The 23242-nt window shown below is 38.3% G+C and overlaps 1 long non-coding RNA gene across 1 annotated transcript in view; it reads right to left on the bottom strand.

Annotated features, from left to right (window-relative positions):
• The window catches only part of LOC118470541 (uncharacterized), a 186917-nt gene extending 171212 nt beyond the window's left edge, over positions 1-15705 (bottom strand). The window contains exons 1-4 of the long non-coding RNA XR_008604386.1: positions 15525-15705; positions 11575-11718; positions 9331-9464; positions 2649-2727 (exon numbers count right to left, since the gene is read on the bottom strand). This is a non-coding gene — a long non-coding RNA (uncharacterized LOC118470541). The remainder of the gene's footprint in view (positions 1-2648; positions 2728-9330; positions 9465-11574; positions 11719-15524) is intronic.
• Between the last annotated feature and the right edge of the window lie 7537 nt (positions 15706-23242).

Raw genomic sequence — 23242 nt, 5'->3', positions numbered from 1 at the left:
ATGCTGCCATACTGTTGATGATGTTAAATTACTGCAGTGTTCCATTGGAAAACCAGAGAGTTTTCACATTGCGCTGCACCTCAGAGCGAGCTCAGGGCGGATATTTTGTGCAATGGAACAACTCTGTGTTCTGAACTCGCTCAGTCATCCCCTCCCCACCTCTTCAGCAGCTTCTGAACGGTGTGTCCCTCGGCTGTGTCAGGCACTTAAGCCCCTGACTAGCCTGATTTACAGGGATGAAAAAGGGGAGTTAAGATGTTAGTCGATGAACTACTGCTATGCTATGCTTTCAGCGCTGTCCTCGCTCCACCGTAATAGTATTTTACAGCCGCCCAACAAATCTACCGCCGCATCTGAGCTTCGGGGCTTGACGTGAACGGGAGCCGAAGCCAGAAGACGGAACAAAGCCAGCAAAATTCTGGCATCCCAGATGACCACAGACAGCCGCTGCAGACACAACTAAAGCAGAAAAATATCAACAGAAGTTACTTACAATGCAGTGAATCAGGTGTCAGAATTAATTTCATGTTACGGATGCTGTGTTTTCTCTATGTAATCAAGAAATAACATTTCCTTTCTGAATTAGCCATCTACAGAGGGTATATACAGCTGAAATAATTAGTATTCAGAGCTTTTGAATATGTTCTAGTCTGTAGATAATGATGGATTCTTCAGCTTTGGTAAAACCGACTCATATTGTAGAAAATGGGGTGCGAGTGAATCCAAAGGTTGCGTATACACATGTACTTTTATATGTGCATCCCAGTGTGTGAGATATATGGCATCAGAACTCGAGTCTCCCTCCAGCATCACCCTCTCCCTTCACACCACAGATTCATCCCATATTTCCACATCAACCTCACCCGTGCGATGAACATGTGGGACACTGAAAGGCCCCACTATGCACCCATGCTCGCACTCACTACATCATATCTGGAGCTAAGAACGCAGTAACCCAATATCTGGAGTTCCCCCTCGGTTCGTCGGAGTTCCCACCTTCCCCTGAAGTACACCCTTGGCTTCAGCCCCATGATTCACAGAGGACAGGAAAGGCTGAGTGGAGACGTGTAAGCCATTAGTGGGAGGAAGACGAGGGAAAAGAAGGCGTGGGGGTGGAAGAGCAGCGGACAGAAGGAATGGAGATGGCGGGAGATATATGTGGGCCAGAGGACTGGAGGAAGGGGATTTTGCTAGTCTCCAACAGTTCATAACGGGACTCCCACAGGCAAAGTGGGATGTCTTCATTTCTTCAAAGGTTTCATTTCTTAGTACACAAAAAAAGTGCACGTCTATTCAGCCAGCTGTTGTTGGTGTAGTAGTTTCTGTAATATTTCGATATAAACCGTATCTTGATTCATCATGTAACAAAGCTACGAGACACCAGAAGTTTAATAATGTGTAAACAGAGTCCAGCTCTCTTGTCATGGTCACTGTGCTGGTTTCCAAACAGACCAAAATGCTGACGTGTTTTCGTCTATCAAACTGACACAAACATATCTCTTCAAATTTCACACTGAGCGGGTAAAATGCAGGAGAACAAAAGACGATATCCTGGGAGAAAGACTCTGATCCACTTTAAAATACAAGGATGTTGTCAGGGACAGCAGATGTTGTCTGGAATCTTTACACTTAGAGGACCGGATTGGACCCTCTGGAGGGCCGCTTTTGGCCCGCAGGCCACATGTTGGACACCTCTGGTCTAGCTGTTGAAATCAGGCAGGCATCTGAACCCCACTGATTTAGTGCTAAGCTGTCATTCTACTGATGTCCTCTTTATTGTTTCAGTATGGTTGGATATGTTTGTGGACTTCTGATGTTTTTATTGTTTTTATCTCTACGTACAGCACTTTGAAAGTGCTTTATAAATAAACTTATTTATTATTTTCTGTTGACTGTTGATAAGACTTTGACTAGGGCAGACAAAAATAATTTTGATAATTGGATATCAAACACCATGTGTGGCTGCTAAGCCCAGAGGCGAGTACTGTCATAAAAATTTGCTAATTCACCTAAAAAACCAAGCAGGCCTGCCTTATTGTACAATACGAATGTCGATCACAACTTGCCAGGTTGCTGCTCAGAGTTTTTGTCAGTGTTTCCTATACGAGGCTTTTGGAAAAGAGTGACCCACAGATAATACAAGGAGAGAAGAATCCAAGTGAAATGCAACAGACAGCGTTGGTTTCACTACAACTACAATCCCTCTGAAGATCAACATGAAACTAAGAGATAACTACTCATTCACAGTCACAGTATTCTCTCCCACACCAACACAGAATCTAAACAACTTTTAAAATATCTGCTCGTCTGCCGGGTTCGAGTGTCCTTGGATAATGTCAAACCACAGCCTGTCCGGCCCTTTGCTGCCCCTCGCCCAGAAAACTTGTCTCCTCTTCTACAGAGGACTCCTGCTGCTCTGCGGTGAGTTGTCTGTTTTTATTTATATCGACAGCTCGGAGAGGTGGAGAAAGCTGAGATGATGAGGGGGAAGGATGCCTCCCACCCAGCCACCCGCCCAGCACATACTAGGACACGGCACTCCAGAGATGTTCCAGAGATGTGCTGCACCTGCTGTGGCCTCTGGCACGCAAGGCTCATCTCCACAAACACCTCATACATTACAGACACGCACAGACACACACACCAACCTTATTTTATCTCCATGTGGACTTCTTTCCGTACTCGATTGTGCTTCCACTTGTCTGCACTCTCCATATGGTTCTACGCCTGTTGGGAAAAAACAAAAAAATGAGTGTAAGAGTATTGTCAGTTGGGTTGCATCCCAAGAAAAACGGCAGCTGGGAACGTCAGAGCCCTACGAATGCAAAGAGTAATTCAACATACACAGAGTCATCAAGTGAGTGTCCTCTTCTAATGCAACCTTGCTGATGAGAATGTGTTTTGACACGCATTATGATCAGATATCACTTCCTCAATCCGCCCCGTGCATTAAGCGACAACGCCGGATCAAGAAAGTCCAGCAGACTCCGATCGCTATCCCCGCTGTAATGTTGACAGCTTAATCTTAAATCTCCGATTCAACTGATTCCACGTCTTATTTTAGATACCCTCCTGTCATTAATCCAGGCAACCGTCGCCTGCAGTACAAATAAAAACCAAATGGGTGCTGATAAAAATCTACGACCGTATCATGGGTTTGGTTACATGGGTAGAAGAGATTTGCCAGTTCACATGTTTTTTTCCCCCCTTTCCTCAGTATGTTATCCTTTATACATTTGTGGTATGTTCTAAAATTGGCTGTTAGGGCAAAAGGTAATTACCTGTCTGAAAAGCAGCAGTGCTTTGGAAGGCTGAGCCAATTCAGTGGGATGGAGGATGGAGGTTGTTTATTTGTGAAACGTGGTTATTACCTCTTTTGAAATCCCAGCCTTTCGAATCACTGATGGCGGCGTAAGAAGCGAAAGTGTTTTCTTACTCAATTTAAGCCTCGGAAAACTCAAACAATAAACAGGCCGCTCAGAAAGCTAATATTTTCTGAATCAGATATTTATTTAAAAGGCAGCTGCAGATTACCCGCGTGATCAAAAAGAGCTGTTCGCCGTTCGGTCCGCGAACCTTTTCAAGTCTGGCCACGTTCAAATAAATACGGAAAACAGCCTGAAGTTTAAAATCACACACAGATGATGAGGGCTGATGTGTGCAGTCACCCGCTGTGGGAGCCCATGTGCTCGCTGCAGGAATATAAATAGAGTTTTTAATTGTTTCTGACTCAAGTCTGTGGGCTGGGTCTGGGTAAAGCCAATTAGGAGACTGGAGGAAACAGTGAAGGATTGTCTGCGGAAAAGGGCTCCGACTTTCTGGTCGGCAGGCGGACAGTGAATGCAGTTGTGTGTTATTGTGCAGATGCATGTCTGCGTGCACTTTATGCGAGACTACTGGAGCGTACTTTGTGTCTGCGTCCGTACATGTGAGTGCTTTTCTGTCTTTGTGCAAGTGTCTGCTGGTATGTGTGTGTGTGCAAGTGTGTGTGTGTGTGTGAGAGCGAGTGCACGTTGAGTTCGGGGGAAGAAAATGTCATATGGCATATCTGATTACGTCTTGCAATGTTTTTTTGTACAGTATTTAGCTTTTCTTTTCCCCCCTCTGACACTGAAAGCCCTGGCCACTGCAAAAGTATCTGGAGATTGAAATCAGACCCAGAACTCTGGTCAGACTTGGAACCAAAACAGAGAGAACAGCAATGCGGAGAAACCAGCTCTTTGGTTTTATGTGACTTATGTGGTGCTTGAATTTCACCCATTGTTTTGCATAGTCAAAACACTGTTTCAGGATGAAGAGAAAAGCGGTCGGTGAAATTTATGGCGCAGTTCGCCGACGTGAAACTTCATACAGTATGTGAGGTCGACTTTCCTTGTACCATGTGTGTCGCTGGGTAGCGTGGAACGGAGACAGGTTCCTGTATTTTTATTGTATTTGGCATTTTAAGTAATTCTAAATGTGAAGTACAGCATTCGAGAGGCAGACAGAAATAAGCAGCGTAAAGAGGAGTACCTTTATGGTCACTGCTGTTGGACTGGTGTGAATTATACATTCCCACTCTTCTCCTTTCTCACTGCACAGACTGTGACTTCTCTCTGTAGCATGGAGCTAGCAAGGCCATTTATGTTTTGCCCATCGTCCACAGAAATAAGAAGACTACACTGCAAAATTCCATTGCAAAATAAAAACATCTTTAACCCAGGGGGTCCTCGGTTTACAACGCCATCAACCTACAGCGTTTCGTCGTTACGTCAGAACTGGTTACGTAGAACTAGTTGACGAGCGGAGCGGACGAATACGTTGTCATGCCGCGCTACCAGACGGCTTTGTTTCTATTCTCCGGTTGTACTCCACCTTGGATTGTGTTACATTCATTAACTTTTTGTCCTTCATTATGGCTCTCAGCGTAAGTCAGACTCTTCTGATGCTTGGAAGAAAAGGAAAGCCGTCTCCATGGAAGTGAAATTAGATAGAATAAAACGCTGGGAACAGGAAGAAACACCGACCAACATGGGTCAAGTTGTAAAAACAGGTCAACATATTGTAGTGACCCTCTGTGATGAATGAGTGAGACTTTATCTGGTTCTCTGCTGGTTTATTGAACCTTCACACAGGCTACTGTGGACCGTAGCCAACACCAGAATAACTAGAAAAACCTCATAACTTAGCTCCAGAATTAGCCACCGTTCCCAGCTCTCTCTACTGCTGACTCTCAGCCAATCAGAGGTGAGCTAACTAAACATGGTACGTTCACTGACATCAGGTAAATCTGGAACTGAACAATAAACACTGAAACCTCAACATCAACAACAATATCAGTCCGTTACAATATTCTGTTATCTTCTAGTAAAATGATTCATACATGCATGAAAGTCATGGTATTCATGACTTTATGAAGAACTGGTCGATATCATGATGCACGAACGGCTTTGTTTACATTTTCGCCAGAGTTCTGGCTTGCATCGATCCGTAGGAACAGAACTAAGGTAACGTAAGTCGAGGACCTCCTGTAGCTCCATTTGCGGTCTTCTTTAAGCAGAACTCCTACATGAATTGAAGTCACTCCTGATAATGGTGGAAAACTGATGCTGCTTCGTTTTATTCAACGGAATTTTCAACACCAGGGTGGAGAAGCTAAACAAGAACTGAGTCCCCTATTTGGACCTCATAATATTTACAATGCGGTGTTATTATAAATAATGAGGTCCCAAAGGTTTGAATGCTGACAGGGTGGCAGTTGTTACTAGCAGCCATTTAACCACACTGAGTTCCCTGGTGGCCTTTAGTCTCCAAGAAAGAGTGAGGAACAGTAAGGCACTCATTTCACCGCTGCTGCTCTAAAAGCATATTATTCTGATGTGAATGTATGGAAGCACAGGTGGAGGGAAATATGTGGGAGCAGCATGTATGTCCACTTGCATTTCTACATGTGGAGAGTGCTGGTCACTGTTTATGTGTGCATGCACGTATGCCTGAGGGTGTGAGCGAGTGTTTGTGTGTATGTGTGTGTTGTATTACTCATATTTGTGGAGATATAGATCAGACGATGAGTTTGACACCCCTGGCTTAACCAGGGGTGTCAAACTCATTCTAGTTCAGGTTCCACATTCAGCCCAATTTGATCTCCAGTGGACTGGACCAGTAAAATCACAGCATAATAACCGATAAATAACCACAACTCCTATTTTTTTCCGTTGTTTTGGTGCACAAAATGTACATGCTTAAAATGTTCACATTTAAGGAATTATCTTTCCACAAAACATCATGAACAACCTGAAATTTCTGAAGAAAAATAAGTTAAATTTCATCAACATTCAGCCTCAGTTTATCATTTCCACATTACAACTTCCAGATCACAGAGCGTCTATAAAGGAACACTACATTTAGTCATCTGGAACTGAATGATATAGTATTTTACTTTACAATGTAAATTACAAAAGTCAGACAAAAAAAGACCAAAAAACAACAAAAACAAGACAAAATATTACAAAAATGATACAATAACACAAAAATACAAAAAATCCGACAAACGACATGAAACAAAACAAAAACAAATAAAATGAAACACAAAATGACAAAAATAAGACAAAAAAACACCAGCAAGACAAAAAGGAGACAAAAAACAAAAGCGAGAAACAAAAGGACAAAAACATGTCAAACGACAAAAATCATACAAAAAAAACACAAAAAGAAGACAAAACATTGACAAAACAATGAGCAATCTATTATTTTACTTTATGATCAACACAACTTGTCATGATCTAGAAATTATTTTAAATTTATAGTTTTACTAATTTACAATCTGCAGTTAATGTCTTCTCTGTAATTTTTACAGTTTGAGGGCCGGATTGGACCCTCTGGAGGACCGGTTTTGGCCCACGGGCCGCATGTTGGACACCTCTGGCTTAAGCAGTCACATTGTGGGGACTAAAACCAAGTCGCTGTAACTAATTATTATATTCTTAGATTTAGGGTTAATGGTGAGATTAAGTTAAGGTTAAAATAAGGTATAAAAAGCAGTCTTTAGGAAAAGGATAATGATTGAAGTGACGGAAACATGACTGTGCTTGTGTGCACGAGGAGGCAGATGATCTGATTGGTGGTGGTGGTGACCAGCTGGTGAGGGCTTGTGTTTCCTCTGGCATGAAAACTCTTCGCTTGGATCGCCACCATAAACCGGGGAGGGGGTTGTTTGTGTGTTTGTGTGCAGAGCGGCAGCAAAGTGCACAGAAATGGTGATATTTTTTTTTGTGTGTTTACGCTTTGTGTATTTTGCTGACTCTCTGATCCAAAGCAAAATAGAGCCGAGCGAAGTTTTAATTCCAGGATCAATATCGTTACAGGCGACTAATAGGAGGGAGGTCCAGGATCTGAGGCACACTGCTGGAGAATTATGCATTTTTATAGTAAACATTAACAGTACATGTTTGCTGTGCAGACAGATAAAAAGACCCTTACTGATGCACATGCAAACTGTTTGAAAACATGGCTTTTTATAGTTGTGTAGCTCCTGGAAGTTTGAAATTTCAACAATGGGAGGTAAACCCTTCAGTTATCGGCCCTCCTGCTGTGGAACCAGTTTCCTATCTGGTTTTGGGAAGGCAGACACCCTCTCTACTTTTAAGATCACGCCTAAAACTTTCCTTTTTGTTAAAACTTACAGACTACTGGAGGACTTCCCATGACGCACAAAGCAACCCCATTCTACAATTATTTATTATATACAGGGGTGTCCCAAAAAAACGCATTTGAAATGTTCACATCAAAGCGACTACATGGTCCTGAGAAATAATACTTCATAGGATTTATTTTGGGCATAAAATGTGGGGGATTGTAATTTTAGAATGTTCCAAAGTTACTACAAATGTACAATACAAACAGCCTTCTTCTTGAAACTTCTTATGCCATGTCCAAATCTGCTTTCCCGTTGGCGCTTGTTCATGAAATTTTGTAACAAATTCACGTTGACATTTGACTGAGTTTGGACGTACTTCAGTACACAGAACGCCTTTTCTGTTGCAGTAAACGACATGTCTATTCCTGAAAGCAGAAAAATAAAGTTTTGTTTTTTTTTTTTTTTTTTTACAAAAACAGCAAACAAATTTTAAACTAATTATTAAGTGATGGAATGATGTTAAATTTTTTGGGACACCCTGTTTTATTAATAATTGGCATTACTTTGTAGAAATCTGTTTTCACTTTGACATGAAAGAGAAATTTCTGTAAATTTTGGTCAAAAAGTCCAATTATATCGCCCATGATTCAATGTTGAAAAGCAATAAAAGAGGAAAACTTCCAGGGAGTTGAATACTCCTCATAGGCACTCAATATGCCTCCATTTCATGTCTTTAACTTTTTGTCTTTTCTCTCTCATGGTTTGTGGCAGCTAGATATTTCTGATCTGCAGCTACTCGCCTCACCAACCTCTCTAGTGTTTATTGCTGCCTCTACCCTCACCCCAACCAGTCGAGGCAGATGACCGCTCTCCCTCAGCATGGGTCTGCTAGAGAATATCAGTAGCATCTTCATCTTACTATGTGAAGCACTGAGATGACTTATGTTGTGGATTGACGCTATATGAATGAAACAGACCTAAACTGAAAAATGGTCAGTAACACTGAAGAGATTATGTCCAGGATGTTTGCTTCGATTTAGGTATATATGTATGAATTTGTATGACACACTAGCATAGAAATACCTCCATAAACATCAGGAGTTTTGCCTACATAGGGCAATTTCTGGTGTCTCCAAAAAGGTTTTAGGTGCCTCCCAAAGAGATTATAGCCACCACCACAATAACAACAAAACATATATAGATATATTAATCTTGGTAATTAGGATGTAATTTCCTTAAGAATAGTAGACATTTTTATCTTTCAAATGGTCAGAAGTAACAATGCAAAAAAAAAAATTCTGCCAAATAAGATATGTAAGTATACAGACTGATCATGATTACTGCCATTCATAGTCAACCTTCCCAAAGGCCTTTTAGAGCCAGGAAAAACACTGCCCATGTGAATATTTACACATATTAAAAGTGAAAATTGTTAGATTCAGTTTTCTTCTGAACCCTTTTATGGTTAATTTTCATTTCCACTAAACTATAATTCTTTCTTCCCACTCATAAATTTCTCCCAAAAAATGTGAGCCTTTATTTCAGTGAAGTGCTTTTGGACTACCGGTCCTGATCTAAGCAGGATATTTGCTGCCAAGCATCTGATTCAAAAGTTGCTCCTCCCCAAAAAATAATTAAAAAAAACACCAATTCTAGCTTTCAAAACCACAGGTTTTCAGTGGCTCTCCTGTTTTCCTCAGATTCTGCTGTCTCACCTCACATTCTCAAGCAGAGGGTCGTCGGTCCTCTTGCTCCCTCTCTGGATCTGGCCCTGGGCTCATCGTGGTTTGGTTCTAGGTGAGGTAGGTCTGCCTGGGGCTCTTTGGAGAGGAACCTTCTGCTCACACAGCTGCTCAGACAGAAAAGATGACTTAATCTGCAAACAGTTCTGTCAATGCTTTAAAATTCCCTCCTTTCACAGTGCTCCAGAGTTAAACTTATTCTGTGTAGAAGAGTTGAAGTGTTAAATGCATTCCACTGATATTTATGATATGATTTCCTTATTTTCGTGTCATGCACACAAGCGTGCCCAACACTCCTGGGTTTAAAAGACACCAATATACTAACACTGCAGCAACACATCCACGTTATTCTGCTGCTCAATTCTCAAACTAAACATGTTGCCTTTTATCTCAGACCTGGCAAAGAAATTCAGCCATGAAAAAGTTTCTCTTCTAAAACATAACTCTAGTTTTTCATGGTCATCCAATCAAAAGAAATCAGCATAAACAGATGACATCTTCCTGAAAAGTACCTCCCTGATATCTTTGTATACAGGACAGTAAAGCATCAAATGAACCTCATTCTAAATTACACAGCAAACAAAGTCTGTCCTTCTCTGGAGCAGCGTAAAACCTCCCAGTCTCTAAAGCTGATGGTTCCTGAGTGTAATTGTCACTCAGGGATCTCTGTATTTTGCTTAAATTCTTCTTCACATAAGGTTTCCCACTGTATCTGTCCTTTATAAGACAATAAGTTCATAATTTTGGTTTAAACCAAATATCAACAGACAATTTTTCCCTAAGCCTAACTAACACATTATCTCTCATCTCCTGAATATCACAGAATAACTATTATGAAAAATTAATGATGAGCTGTTCAAATGAAATAAAGATTTTAGCTCATTCGCCAGGAGATGATGATTGGAGATGCCCCAATTAAACATCTTTTTTGTGATTCTCTGATTGGACATTTATAGCAGTCTGTTTCAAAGGCGATGCATGTGGCATTAATGTCTGATGTTTGGAGATTCCCATCCCATATCTCCAGTAATGGCCAAAACCGAAGTGAGTTTCGGGACTCCCAGGTGATGCTCTGGATTACAAGATGGCACAACATGTGCATTTATTTCTCTCTGTGCACGTTTCACCTGCTGCAGTCTTTACATTAATATGCATTCTTGCAAGAAACTGCCTCCTTACACAGCCAGCACTTTGATCTGATCTCCACCTGCCGCTGCCACATGTTAACTCCGTCCATCTGCACAGCGGGTGTATCTCTGCTGTTCTGCAGAAAGTAGCGGCTTACAGGTGGTTAACGTGAGCAGCTTTTCAGCCACCTACTAAAGACAGTCAATATTACATTTGATCAATCAGTTTTTCTTTTAATGTTTGCCCAAAAAATAAAAAAACGCATTGTTTTGTTTCTGTCTAATGCTGTTTGAGAATATAGGAAAATAAGAAGAACAGAAGAAGGGCGAGAAGAAAGTGAAATGATGGTGAAAGTGTAAAGCAGTGAGGTACGAGACACCAAGAAAGAGAATCTGGTAACATAATAAAATAGATGAACTGCATGCATTCACCCCCAGACCGTGCTGCTGCCGACTTTTATGACAAAATGAAAACCCCACTTTTGCTCTGATTTACTGTCTGGACTGCAACTATTCTCCTCTCCTTTCTCTTCTGCTCACTTCCCCAGTTTTAATCTAATTTGTAGTGGTCAAGTTGCCGCCTATAAACCAATCACACACGGAAGATTGATGACACAAAGACACACAGTCTCGGGCTATTGTGTGCACATTTTTTTGGATTCCCAGTTATGTGCACAAATCTGCTGTGGTGGGATCTTCCCAAGCAGAGAAAGGTAGAGCAGTTGTTGACTCTGTTTCATGTGGGGCGGTGGGAACTGATGAAAAGGCCTTGGGAGGTGTTTGTGGATGTGATGGCAAAGGTAAATGTCAATGCATTCATGGGCCACACACACAAACACACACTCTGACAGACAGCACACCAACACTGGTGCACAACTACAGTCCCAAATCCTGCAAGGATTGTGTAAAAGGAAGCCAGCAGATCTTTGAATGCAGTGTGGCAGAAAGCGGTCTGCACACACAACCACAATACTTCAGCATGCATGTGAAGTAAAAACATCCTCTGTTTCACATTTGCAAACAAACACACGCATAAATCCAAGCACACACATGCACATAAATAATAATCTCACACAGACAAAGCTCTAACCTCCACTTTTATGTCCCTGAAACATTTTGTTCTGCGGTAGACCGACTGAATGACAACACACACCAGGGAGAGCTGACCTTCACCACCGCAGACATAAACATCACTTCATCAGCCGCCTCGACTCTGCCGCAGGCCGGGTGGAGGCTAGATAGAACAAATGGACAAGACAGACTGAGAGCCAGTCAGCACAACGATACCGCAAGCTGTGATGTGAGCGAGACAAGTGGAAATTCAGCAAGATGGAACTCAGAACACCCAAACATGTTAAAACAGATGTATGCCAATGTTTGGTGTTTAACTAATCAGCTCTACTCATGAATAACCAGCCAAAAAAACAGAACTAATCCAGCATTCTGCAAAAGTATGAAGGAAAGAAAGTTTGGGAACCTGACACATAAGAAGAAAACATCAGGTGTAGGAATTAGCCAGCTGCAATCAAAGAGCAGTTTCGTCTTCAACCCACTTCTCAGACAGATAGAATGATCGCTATTGGCCAACAGAGCTGCAGCCAGCTTTATTTTATCAATTAATTAATTAGTTGTTGGGTCTACAAAAATGTCCGAAAATGCTGAAAAGTGTCGATCAGTTTCCAAAAACTCAAGATGATATCGTCAAAAGTCTCGTTTTGTCCATAACCCAAAGATATTCAATTTGCTGCCATAGATGAGCAAACAAAAAACAGAAAATATTCACATTTAAGAAACTGATATCTGAGTTAAATTGACCAATTCATTATCCAAATAGTTGAGGATTAATTTAACACATAAACTAACTTCGACACATTTTTCTGCGAACAAAAATTCTCAAACCAATCAATCGATTATCAAAAACAGTGGTCGTATATAACTCCAAGAGCCATGACATTTGAGGACAGACATTGAATTCTACTAATGCTAGAGCAGTTTGTGAAATTCAGACCAAAGACTGTAATCTTAGTAGGGGATATAACATATAAACATACACTTAGAGGAACTTTTTAGGTCCATAGTACCACCTTTGTTTGGATTTTTCCTTTGTCTTTTTTTTCCATTTTCAAGGCCAATAATTAAATGTTGTGTTTCATCAAACATTAGTAACATCAGTAAAGCCAAGATTATTTAAAATGACAATATTATTAAATGTTTACTGAAAGATTTTACTCAAAATATACATCCATAGGTAAAGTAGGCAACTTAAACCTCTACTAAGCTGAACAAAGTCTTACCATAAGTTTAATTTAACAGCTTTGATCTGTTCATGAAGGAATCGCTCTAAATGTTCTAATTACCATTTATTTTCTGTTTCACTTGAAAGACTTTAGTTCATTTTGACCTAAAAATTTCATGCATTCTCTAAGTTGGAAGCAGCAGCTAAGAAAACAATCAACCCTAAGGTCCATTTAGTAGCTGTTCTGGACTCTGGCATTGTTATCAAACACGCTACACGCCAATCCGTCAGCACGACCGCCACACCCAGAATATTCGTCACGCTACACACACGACTACATCCTGCATTGTCAGTGAACACCGGCGCTGGATGTAAATCTGCAGAATCACTTGGAGGCTCGTTGTTTGCGCCATCATTCAGCAACGTCAGAAATCCATCACGGAAGAGTTCAGCGAGCAGTTTGGATCCAGAGATTCAACAGTAGCTGGAAACACATGAGAATGAATCACAGCCAAAGTCGATTTTATGGAAATGGATCCTTAGATAGATAGATAGATAGATAGATAGATAGATAGATAGATAGATAGATAGATAGATAGATAGATAGATCCTTTATTGATTCCGCTGCGGGGAAATTTTCGTCGTTACAACAGCAAATACAAAAATCAGTACAAAGAAAAGAGCAGCGCACAGATATAAACAGACATTTTCTCCTTCTAGAAGAAATATATATGTTTATAGAAAAAATTCTGTGAAATTGCACATCATGTCCACATTTACATACATTGCAGTTAGTGGGTTAGGGTTATTCTAGCCATGAACATTTTATTATATTCAGAGCACTTCACTGTGAAGTCAACAACACCAAAAAGTTCCTCTTATTTTAACATTTTTAAGAAAAATCTCAAGATGAATATGTTTTTGTTGACTTTGGGTAGTTATTAAAGGTTATTCTTAATATTTTCATCTTAAATTTTGATCTTTTTGCTTGCTATCCTACCCGAATTGATTGTTTCCTGCATTTAATTTTGTTAACATGTGCAGTAACTCAGGTTATTTTTCACTGTGCTTTATAATTTAACTTGATTTGATCTGATTTGAATACACACACATTATTTTTCACCCGCATTTCCTCCGACAAACTAAATCAGCGCATGCAAAATCACACTAATGACAGCATTTTTTACTTTTTTTCATGTTGCTGTAGTCTTTAATTTGCAGGAAAAAGTGTTAATTTAAAAGAAAAACACACACAAAGTGACCATGAGGCGAATGACCTCATGACAGCGAGGACAAAATCCAATTTTTCTGTGTTCTTCGGTGTCAGGAATCCAACTGGTAACACTAATGTATCACCTGACCTTTCATATTTCCTGCAGCTGCATTTGCACACACACACACACCCCCCAACACACACCAACACACTCACATGTCGTAACTGGTGGCTGGGGATGGATTCTCTGGTTCTCTGGGGGGCAGTTCAGATGGTCACGCCTTTCCCTCTGTGCCACTGAGGCATTGCCACTGTCTGTTTCACATTTAACATGGCACCCCCACCCTGCGCTCTCACACACACACACACACACACACACACACAAACGCACATATGCATGAAGAAACACACGTACACACATGTAAATGCTTACACTGACATTGCCTGTTTCACATTACAAACACACGCATGTGCACGCATAAAACGCATACATTCATCTGACACTAACTGACAACCATGCAGAAAGATGTGCGCGCACACGCACGCACGCACGCACGCACGCACGCACGCAGCGCCTCTGTCCCTGTCTGTTTGACATTAAAGCTGAGTCCCTCTGCACCAGAAGGCAGTTGTTTATGTAGATATAAACTATTGCTCTAATTACCCCATATGTAGTCCTCCAAAAACAATGACACTCTCTGATGAATATTTAACGACTCAACTCTCACACACACACACACACACACACACACACACACACACACACACACACACACACACACACACACACACACACACACACACACACACACACACACACACATATATGCATAATAATGATATGTGTGCACGACATCAAACGCCGCCTGATTAGAATTTATCACAGGCAAACAGCATGGCTCCTTTCTCCTCTAGTGAATCTCAAAACAACCCTTTTCTCAAACTTCCAGTCTAGATACGTTCGTCACCCTTGCTTTGGAGTTACGTTAAATGCTTAAAAGCAGGTTGAAAAACATTGTAAAATTACTGAGTATATGCATCCATGTTATGCTTTTACTTTCAGGTGTAGGTGTAAAAGTAAAGTAACTAAGGAGAGATGCAGAGTTCACGAAAAAAAAATTATGAACTGCCGGACAGCAGCAGGTTACAGGACATGACTTTTAATGATACGAATGTAAAGAAAATGTACCATCTGATGTAAAATAAGACCGATTTCTTGTTTCAGTGGTGTAGCGTATTGCAGTTCTTGCAATCAATCAATGCTTAATCTGACAAGTGGAAACAGCTACAGCTATTGGTTCTGATGTAACAACTGAAAATATTACAACTCATAACTCCAACAGTTTGCATATTCAATAATGTCCTGCCATTGTGCACAAAAAAAATAAAAATTCACAAATGGGTGTCCTCCTTCCATTCATCATTGGCATCAATAGCTCTCATAATCTAATAAATTAAAACTTGGGCTATTTAGGGGTTAAATGTGTGACATTTATGGGGATCTATTAGCAGAAGCTTCATATAATATTCACAGTTAGGCTTTTATTAGTGTACAGTCACCAGGAAATAGGAATAACTGTGTTTTCGTTACCTTAGAATGAGTCCTTTACATCTACAGGTGGAGTTGGTCCGCTTCTATGCTGTCGTGGCTCTGGAGACAGTCTTTGGCGTTTTTTCAGCAGCTTCGCCTACACGTTTGTAGGGGAGGGCGAGGGGTGTTCGTTTGGACGTAGTCTGCAATCTTACCGCTAGATGCCCCTAAATCCTACCGGCTACACCTTTAAAAAAGCAGATAAAATATAATTTATATGTTGGCGTTTTTGTATCAGTTACATTAAACATATATTCAGTTATGCGTCAAGTGCTTGTGGTTGTAAAACCAACATTTAATGATACACAAGGAGTGGCAGGCAGCGTGTTACATGCTTACCTGGCAGAAGCAAGTGTAACACGGTGAATGAGGATGCCTTACAGAGGGTGAAACCCAAGAATTGTTGAGTGATATTTGCAGGGGTTAGCTGCTCAGTCCGTCATTAGCGAGCATCAAAGAGGCAGATGACAGGTTCCTGTGGAGAGGCAGGAGAGGGGAGAAGATAGATTTCAGTCAGACGTGATGTGGATGAAGACTTCCAAGATTTACACCTGTGCCTGCACACATTCTCAGATGCTTTCTTGTATAAATGTCACATGTACCATTAAGTTATTAATACATGGTGCGCCTTCTGTATCACTGCAAAGAAGAAACTAGCTGCTGAAAGGACTGGCATCGGAAATCTCTTGACATAGATTTTGTTTTGTGACAGAAATTGTGAGAAAAAAACTGTTCATGTTCAGTTAGAATTCAAAATTAGCTTGCGCTGAACCAGAAGTGTCAAACTCATCTTAGTTCAGGTTCTACATTCAGCCCAATTTGCCTTCAAGTGGTTCGGACCAGTAAAATCACAGCATAATAACCTATAAATAACCACAACTCAGAATTTTTCCCTTTGTTTTAGTGCAAAAATGTACGTTTTGAAAATGTTCACATTTAAGGAATTCTCTTTTTACAAAACATTATGAACAACCTGAAATTTTTGAAGAAAAATAAGTTACATTTCAACAACATTCAGCCTCAGTTTATCATTTACACATTACAACTTCCAGATCACAGAGTGTCTACAAAGGAAAACAACATTTAGTCATCTGGAACTAAACAACACAGTATTTTACTTTATGATCAAAATGACAAAAGTCAGATAAAAAAAAGACAAAAAACAAGACAAAATATTACAAAAACAAGACACAAAATGACCAAACATGAGACAAACGACACGAAACAAGAGACAGAATATTAGACCAAAAAGTTACAATGTGCCAAAAAAACGGACAAACGACACAAGCGAGATAAAACAAAAACACAAAACGACAAAAACACTACACAAAACAACAAATAAAGCAAACCACAAAGTGACTTAAATAACATAAATAACACAAGCGAGACAAAAAGGAAACACAAAACGACAAAAAAAGAGACAAACGACAAAATGTTCCAAAAATGAGACACAAACCGACTAGTATTTTACTTTATGATCAAAACAACTTGTCATGGTCTAGAAAATATTTTAAATGTATAGTTTTACTAATTTACAATCTGCAGTTAATGTCTTCTCTGGAATTTTTACACTTTTAAAAAATCGTCCTACTGGCCGGATTAGACGCTCTGGAGGGCCGCATGTTTGACACCAATGCTCTAAACTTTCATTCTTAAACTTAGTCGCCAAACAGACGAACAATCAGAACAGCGAGAAATGACCGACTGACCGTGAGATTAACATTTTTTGAGAAAGATCTTGGCAAAATATCACAGTTTGATGTTCAAACATGCAGAAAGAGGACCTGTAACATAAAAACTCAACCCACTCTCCTTTGTGTTGTTATCAATAGGAATACTGCTGCCCAGATTAGAAAGATGCAAATAAATTTGAAAATTGAACCACATTGAACATGACTTTGATGAAGGACAATCACAACGTGCCAACACTGAACCCGCCGTGCACGCTGCCCACTCACTCATATTTCAAAGAATACCTACAAACCCATATTCATAAATAAGCACATGGCATCAGTCGGCCACGTGTCCACGCTAGTAACGCACATTTTCTGTTTGCTATTTTGACCATTGAGACACATGATCCTCCGGTGTTTGCTGGAATCTGTTGGAGGTCAAAGAGGCAGAAATATTACACTCCTCAACAAAGCTGCAGGCGCTCTGCAACTCAGACAAGTTAGCACTAATCGGAGCACAGCGAAGGGAAAATAAACTCCCTCTTGGATGTGATGAGTGAAAGAGAAGGGTCAAGATAAGCTGTGGTTTAAACTTTGTAACTGCACTGAGATTAATCGCTTTCAGTACGTGGGAAATACACAAGTTTGCATGCTTGCGGCGCACACAAGCAGGCAGACACACACAAATGGGGCTTATCACATGCACACCACAGTACCACAAATCCTCACACGTGAAACTGGCCATTTAAAAATCAGATAAAACAACAATATTATTCACTGAAGTCGAAGAGAAAATACTGATTTCAAGGAAATATGTCTCATAAAAATCCAAAACTAACAGGAGAAGTAAAATTCAGGACTTGCAGCTTTCAGAATTAAACAGTTATCAACTGAATTTAAATAACAGTGATGCTACAATACAAATATATATATATATATATATATATATATATATATATATATATATATATATATATATATATATATATATATATAAATATATATATAAATGTACTGTGGAGCACATATGAGCTACGTTTCTGTCTCTGATTTTAAGAAAAAAATGAAATTTGTCTTGACAAGATTTGTAGAGACAAATACAGACCTGAAGTGGAATGGAGGTGAATCTCTTATGGTAGTTTTACAAGAGTGAAAAGAAAGAACAGCTGTGGCGAAGAATGACAATCTTAAGAGGAATAACTTTATGATGTAAATAAACTTTTCTTCCATGAATATGACACCTGGAGGGGCCTTTAATAAAGCAGCTAAGGGATGCAATCTAGAGACAAACAGCAAAAAAGATGGATAAGAAGACAGAGATGAAGCTAAAGTGAGACTAAGGGGGGAAATGTGAGTCACTGAACCACAGATGAACAAGTTCAACCGAGCCCTCCAGGTAGTCGTCAGTCTTTAGTGGTTATGATATCGCTTGTGGATGAAACTTAATAAGACAAAATGCAGACCAGCATGAACTGGTCTGCTGGAACTGAACCAGACTTCACTGAAACAATACAGGGTATCTAAGAGGGGTAAGTACACTCTCTAAGCAAAATTGTTGTTTTTACAGCAAAATTCCAACAGCTGTGGTCGCCAGAATGCTACCATAAAACTACGGTAAAACATTTTCTACATCTACGGTAAAGAAATGTGTTGATATTGTTGATTTTAGGGTTTAAAAACGTGCTTCATTTCATATTTTACTGTAAAAAAAAAGTTTTAACATGAAAATTTACATGAAAACACTATATAAAATACAGTTTGCGGAATTAATTATAAATATTACAGCATTTTCCCATTATCAGCACAACAGTTAGTGTATTTAACATTAAATATATGTATTTTTAGCAAAAATTGTGATTAAAGGTGTCATAAATATTAAAGCATATATCTGTTATGAACACAAAAGTACATCAGTTTGACCACTACAAACTGTATTTTACATGCAATAAATGCAGAAATTTCTGTGTTACTTGGTATAAATATTGCAACATGTTTCCAGTACAACAATATGTACATTTAACTGGGAAAAACTGTATTCTTTTCATGAATTAAATGCAAAAATTACAGTTTTGTTCTACATACTACAGCATTTTTCCATTAAAAACTGTGCAGGAGTCAGGAAATGTATTTTTTCAAGAGGAAAAAAATCTAAAAAAAACACTCTTTTCTCCTGATTAACCTGTTTACGGTGATTCAGTGTTACATAAACTGCACCAAACTGTTGTAGAGGTCACAGATTTTTACCATCATGGTTGGACAGTTTTTCCCACCGTAAAATGTACAAATATTTTTTACTGTGTAGAATTTTTTATTTAAAAACTGCTTATTAGTGTTTTTTGCACTGAGCTGGATTTTGTTTTCATATTTTTTTTAACAGAACAACAGACGAAATTCGTTTTATCTTAACAGGAATAAGCTGTCCTGTTCCTCATACTTCTGTGGCAGTATTTTCTATTCTTTAATAGCAAAATAAAACAGTAAAAACACACAGACACCCTCTACATACCAGACATTTCCTAAATATTGGCAGGGCAGGTCCTTCAGCTTTTTTCTCAGTGCTTCTTGTGGATCTTGTTTTGCTCATTGGAGAGTCTCCATTATTTTTCTTTCCTATCCACATGTTCCCTAACCCTGTGAAAAAAGAACATTAAAAGTCAGATAGGATACTATCATCTAGAACTGAACAATTAATCAGCTTAAACCCAGTCGGATCCATCATTTAAACTATTAAAGCAAATTCAGGTGGTCTTCCTAGTGTGATGCTTTTAGGTGTATTGAATTTGGTAATAGCCTATCATGTTTTAAATCTATTACACACTGAATACCGAACTGAAGCGTGTCTTTAAATTATGTCACAAATCAAACTGCAACTGCAATATCAGTCAGAAATGTCACAATTAGATATTTTGCCCATATTTATATTCTTAAATTTGGTGTTCCTAGTAGCCTTGTATGTATTTTTTTCTTATTTCTATCGTATATGTCATGTATACATCTTAAATCTTTAATTTCTAGATGTGTTCTCTTGATTTTTCTTACTGTCACTTAGCTGCTGTGACATTGCAAATTTCCCCTTTTGGGACTAATAAAGAATATTCTATTCTATTTTATTCTATCCTATTAAAAATATAATGCTATATTCCATGGGCATCGTAATGCTAGAGAGATGCCTTTGCCTTATAATACCAAAACAGTCTTAATAGATCTTAGTAAACACAGTAAATAAATAAATAAAATGCTGTTCACAAACAATATAAAGTTATAATAGGAATACTTTGTAGTTAGCATTGCAGTTTAAAACACAGCTAGCCTATATTAGCAGCTTTAGCTACACTTACTCAGCTCACATTCAATTCTTGTATATTTGGCGATAGTGATAAAGCTTGGTGCTGCCTGTGTTTGTTCTCTATGGCTATAAATAGTTTTTAAGCCAGCAAATATTGTATCTTGACTGTGAAAATATGAATTCAGCTTATACTTACATAAACATTTGTGCTGACGAACTACGTACTTCTTGCTAGCTTAGCAGAAAAGAATAGCAATGACGTAATAAAAAAATATCCCGATAAGCTTAAAAGTACAAGATGCGCTTTCATATTTCATATGTGCAAAAACGACGAGAGTAATTTTATATATGATGCGTACCTGTGTGCTTAGTTTATCCCAAACTTTAGTCTTCATTAAAGTTCAAAGTACCGAACGTGTAGGAACCAATTAGCGCCAGTTACGAAGGTAGGAACCATATATCTGGTCAGGTGTCGCGGCCGGAAGGTAAACAGGTTGTTTTCCGCCCCCTAACGTTAGCTGACGGTAGCTAGTCGGCGAATCCACAAATTTATGGTAATAATTTAATAAATTTAAAATGAAGTTAGCTCACTTTATTTGATTAGAATGAAGTTTAAAAAACGTTGAAATACGTGACTAACATGAGTAAAAGTAAAAATAAAACATTAACTCGTTCGTGAATGTAATTTCTGTCCGGGTCATGTCCATTACATTTTTTTTTTTTTTTTTTTTTTTTAAACAACAAATAGGCACCAATTGTGTCAAACAATTCAACTAGTCCAAGCAGCAAGAACAAGAAAAGAAAATAATAAATAAATAAATAAATAAATGAATAAATAAATAAATAAAATAAAATTATGTAAAATATAGTTTAAAATAAATTAACTTCACAGGGGTTAATCAATATATAACATGAGGATCTTAGACAATCTTAAGGCAGTTCTATTTTCCAATTTTCTTAAGGAGTAAAATAAAAGTTTTAAATCATTTTTAAAAGCAATACATTTCGGAGCAACCTTTAAAAAAAACTACATTTGTGTATATAAAATTCACTAATTATCGTTATATTATTCCACATAAATTCCAAATCTTTGTTTTGCATAAAGAGACCAAACTTAATAGAATTGTATTCAAAGACAGGGTTAACATTCTTTGTTAGCAACTATTCATGCACTCTGTCCCAAAACCTCCTCACAATAGTGCAGGTGTAGAAAAGATGTTCTGGAGTTTCAATATCTTCTTGACAAAATGTGCATGTGTTATTATCCAGATTAAATCTCATTCTTAAACATTCTCTACATGGATAAACATCATAAATAGTTTTTAAATGAACTTCCTTCATTTTAGATAATAAAGGAAATGACAAATATCTGGTTCTGACTTTGATCGTGTCAGTCTTTGAAAATGTTGGAAATAAAGCTTTACTTTTAATAGGAAGAGGAAAACATTCTTTTGTTACTAATAATCTCAAAATTTTGTTATTACATTTCATGTCTAAAACTGTATAGCTGTGAATAAACAGCATATTAGAATCAGGTGTTCCAGATGAATGCTGTAATATTCCTTTGATCGAATTTATCAAAGCCACTGGAATAGTTTTGATTACCAGAGATTGTTTATACCAGCAATCTAAATTAAGTTTTAAAATCAATGTAACTTAAAATATTACCATCTTCATCCATTAAATGTGTTACAGCCCAAATTTCTTTCTCCATCCAATCCTTCAAAAATAAAGATTTCCTCCCATATAAAATACAACTGTTATTAAAAAATTAAATTAATCCAGTGATGGAGAACATTTTTATACATGAGACTGTTATTCACATTAAGGTGGCACAGTGGCTCCATATTATTTTTAGCAAATTTCTATATGCCAAAAAGTCTTTTTTTTCTTTACTCAGCCGCTCATCATTTTCTCATGCAAGCAAGATTTCCATTAGCTGCTTGTGTTGAGCTGAAAAGCACAGCCTTCATTTTTTTGTGCTTTTTTCCAAACTGTCAGCATGTAAAATAATGTATTTTTTGTGATTTTACTTGACCTTATCTGACGGAGAATGTCTGTAAAATAGTACCTTAAAACATTCAGTCCATAATATTATACAATGCTAAATATCTTTAACAAAACTCTATTTTTGTTGATTTTAAATACAATAAAAACAGTAATTTTATGGTGAAATGCTCTAAATGAATGAATTATCCTCTGTAAAAAAAAATAATAAAGATTTTTAATATGGACAATTATTCACAGTTTTAGCCATTTGTTTTTCCCTTTTTTCAACAATCATATTGTAAGGGAATACTTTTTTATGTGATTTTACAAGATATTTTCTGTATGTCGTCTCCAAAATAGCATTTCAGTAGACGGGTGAGCATGAGAGCTGAATGCGCTGCATAGGTTTCACAGGAAATTATCACACTATTAGAAGTTACTTGAACATATAATTATAGATGTACATGTAGTGTAGTAAAACAATATTGATATACCAAGTTTTAATGTAGGTATGCATCAGTAAAAAATATAAATAAATCGAAAATCTAAAAAAAAATAAATAAATAGATTGTGATAGACATAATGCAGTATATGCAAAACATGATAGGTATCCCATATTTCTTGTTGTATGGTTGGAGTTATGCAAGTCTGTCTGTGGCAGATTAATGTAAAATACAAGAACAATAGCTACTTATGTGTTAAAAATCTAGCTTTAATTTTTTATGTGTTGCAAAATAGTGGAGTGGTCAGCAGGAAATCAGAAAGTGTTG

This window comes from Amphiprion ocellaris, chromosome 16 (genome assembly GCF_022539595.1).
Source record: "Amphiprion ocellaris isolate individual 3 ecotype Okinawa chromosome 16, ASM2253959v1, whole genome shotgun sequence".
In the NCBI taxonomy this organism is placed as follows: Eukaryota; Metazoa; Chordata; class Actinopteri; family Pomacentridae; genus Amphiprion; species Amphiprion ocellaris.
This window is presented reverse-complemented; position numbering and strand designations above follow the sequence as displayed.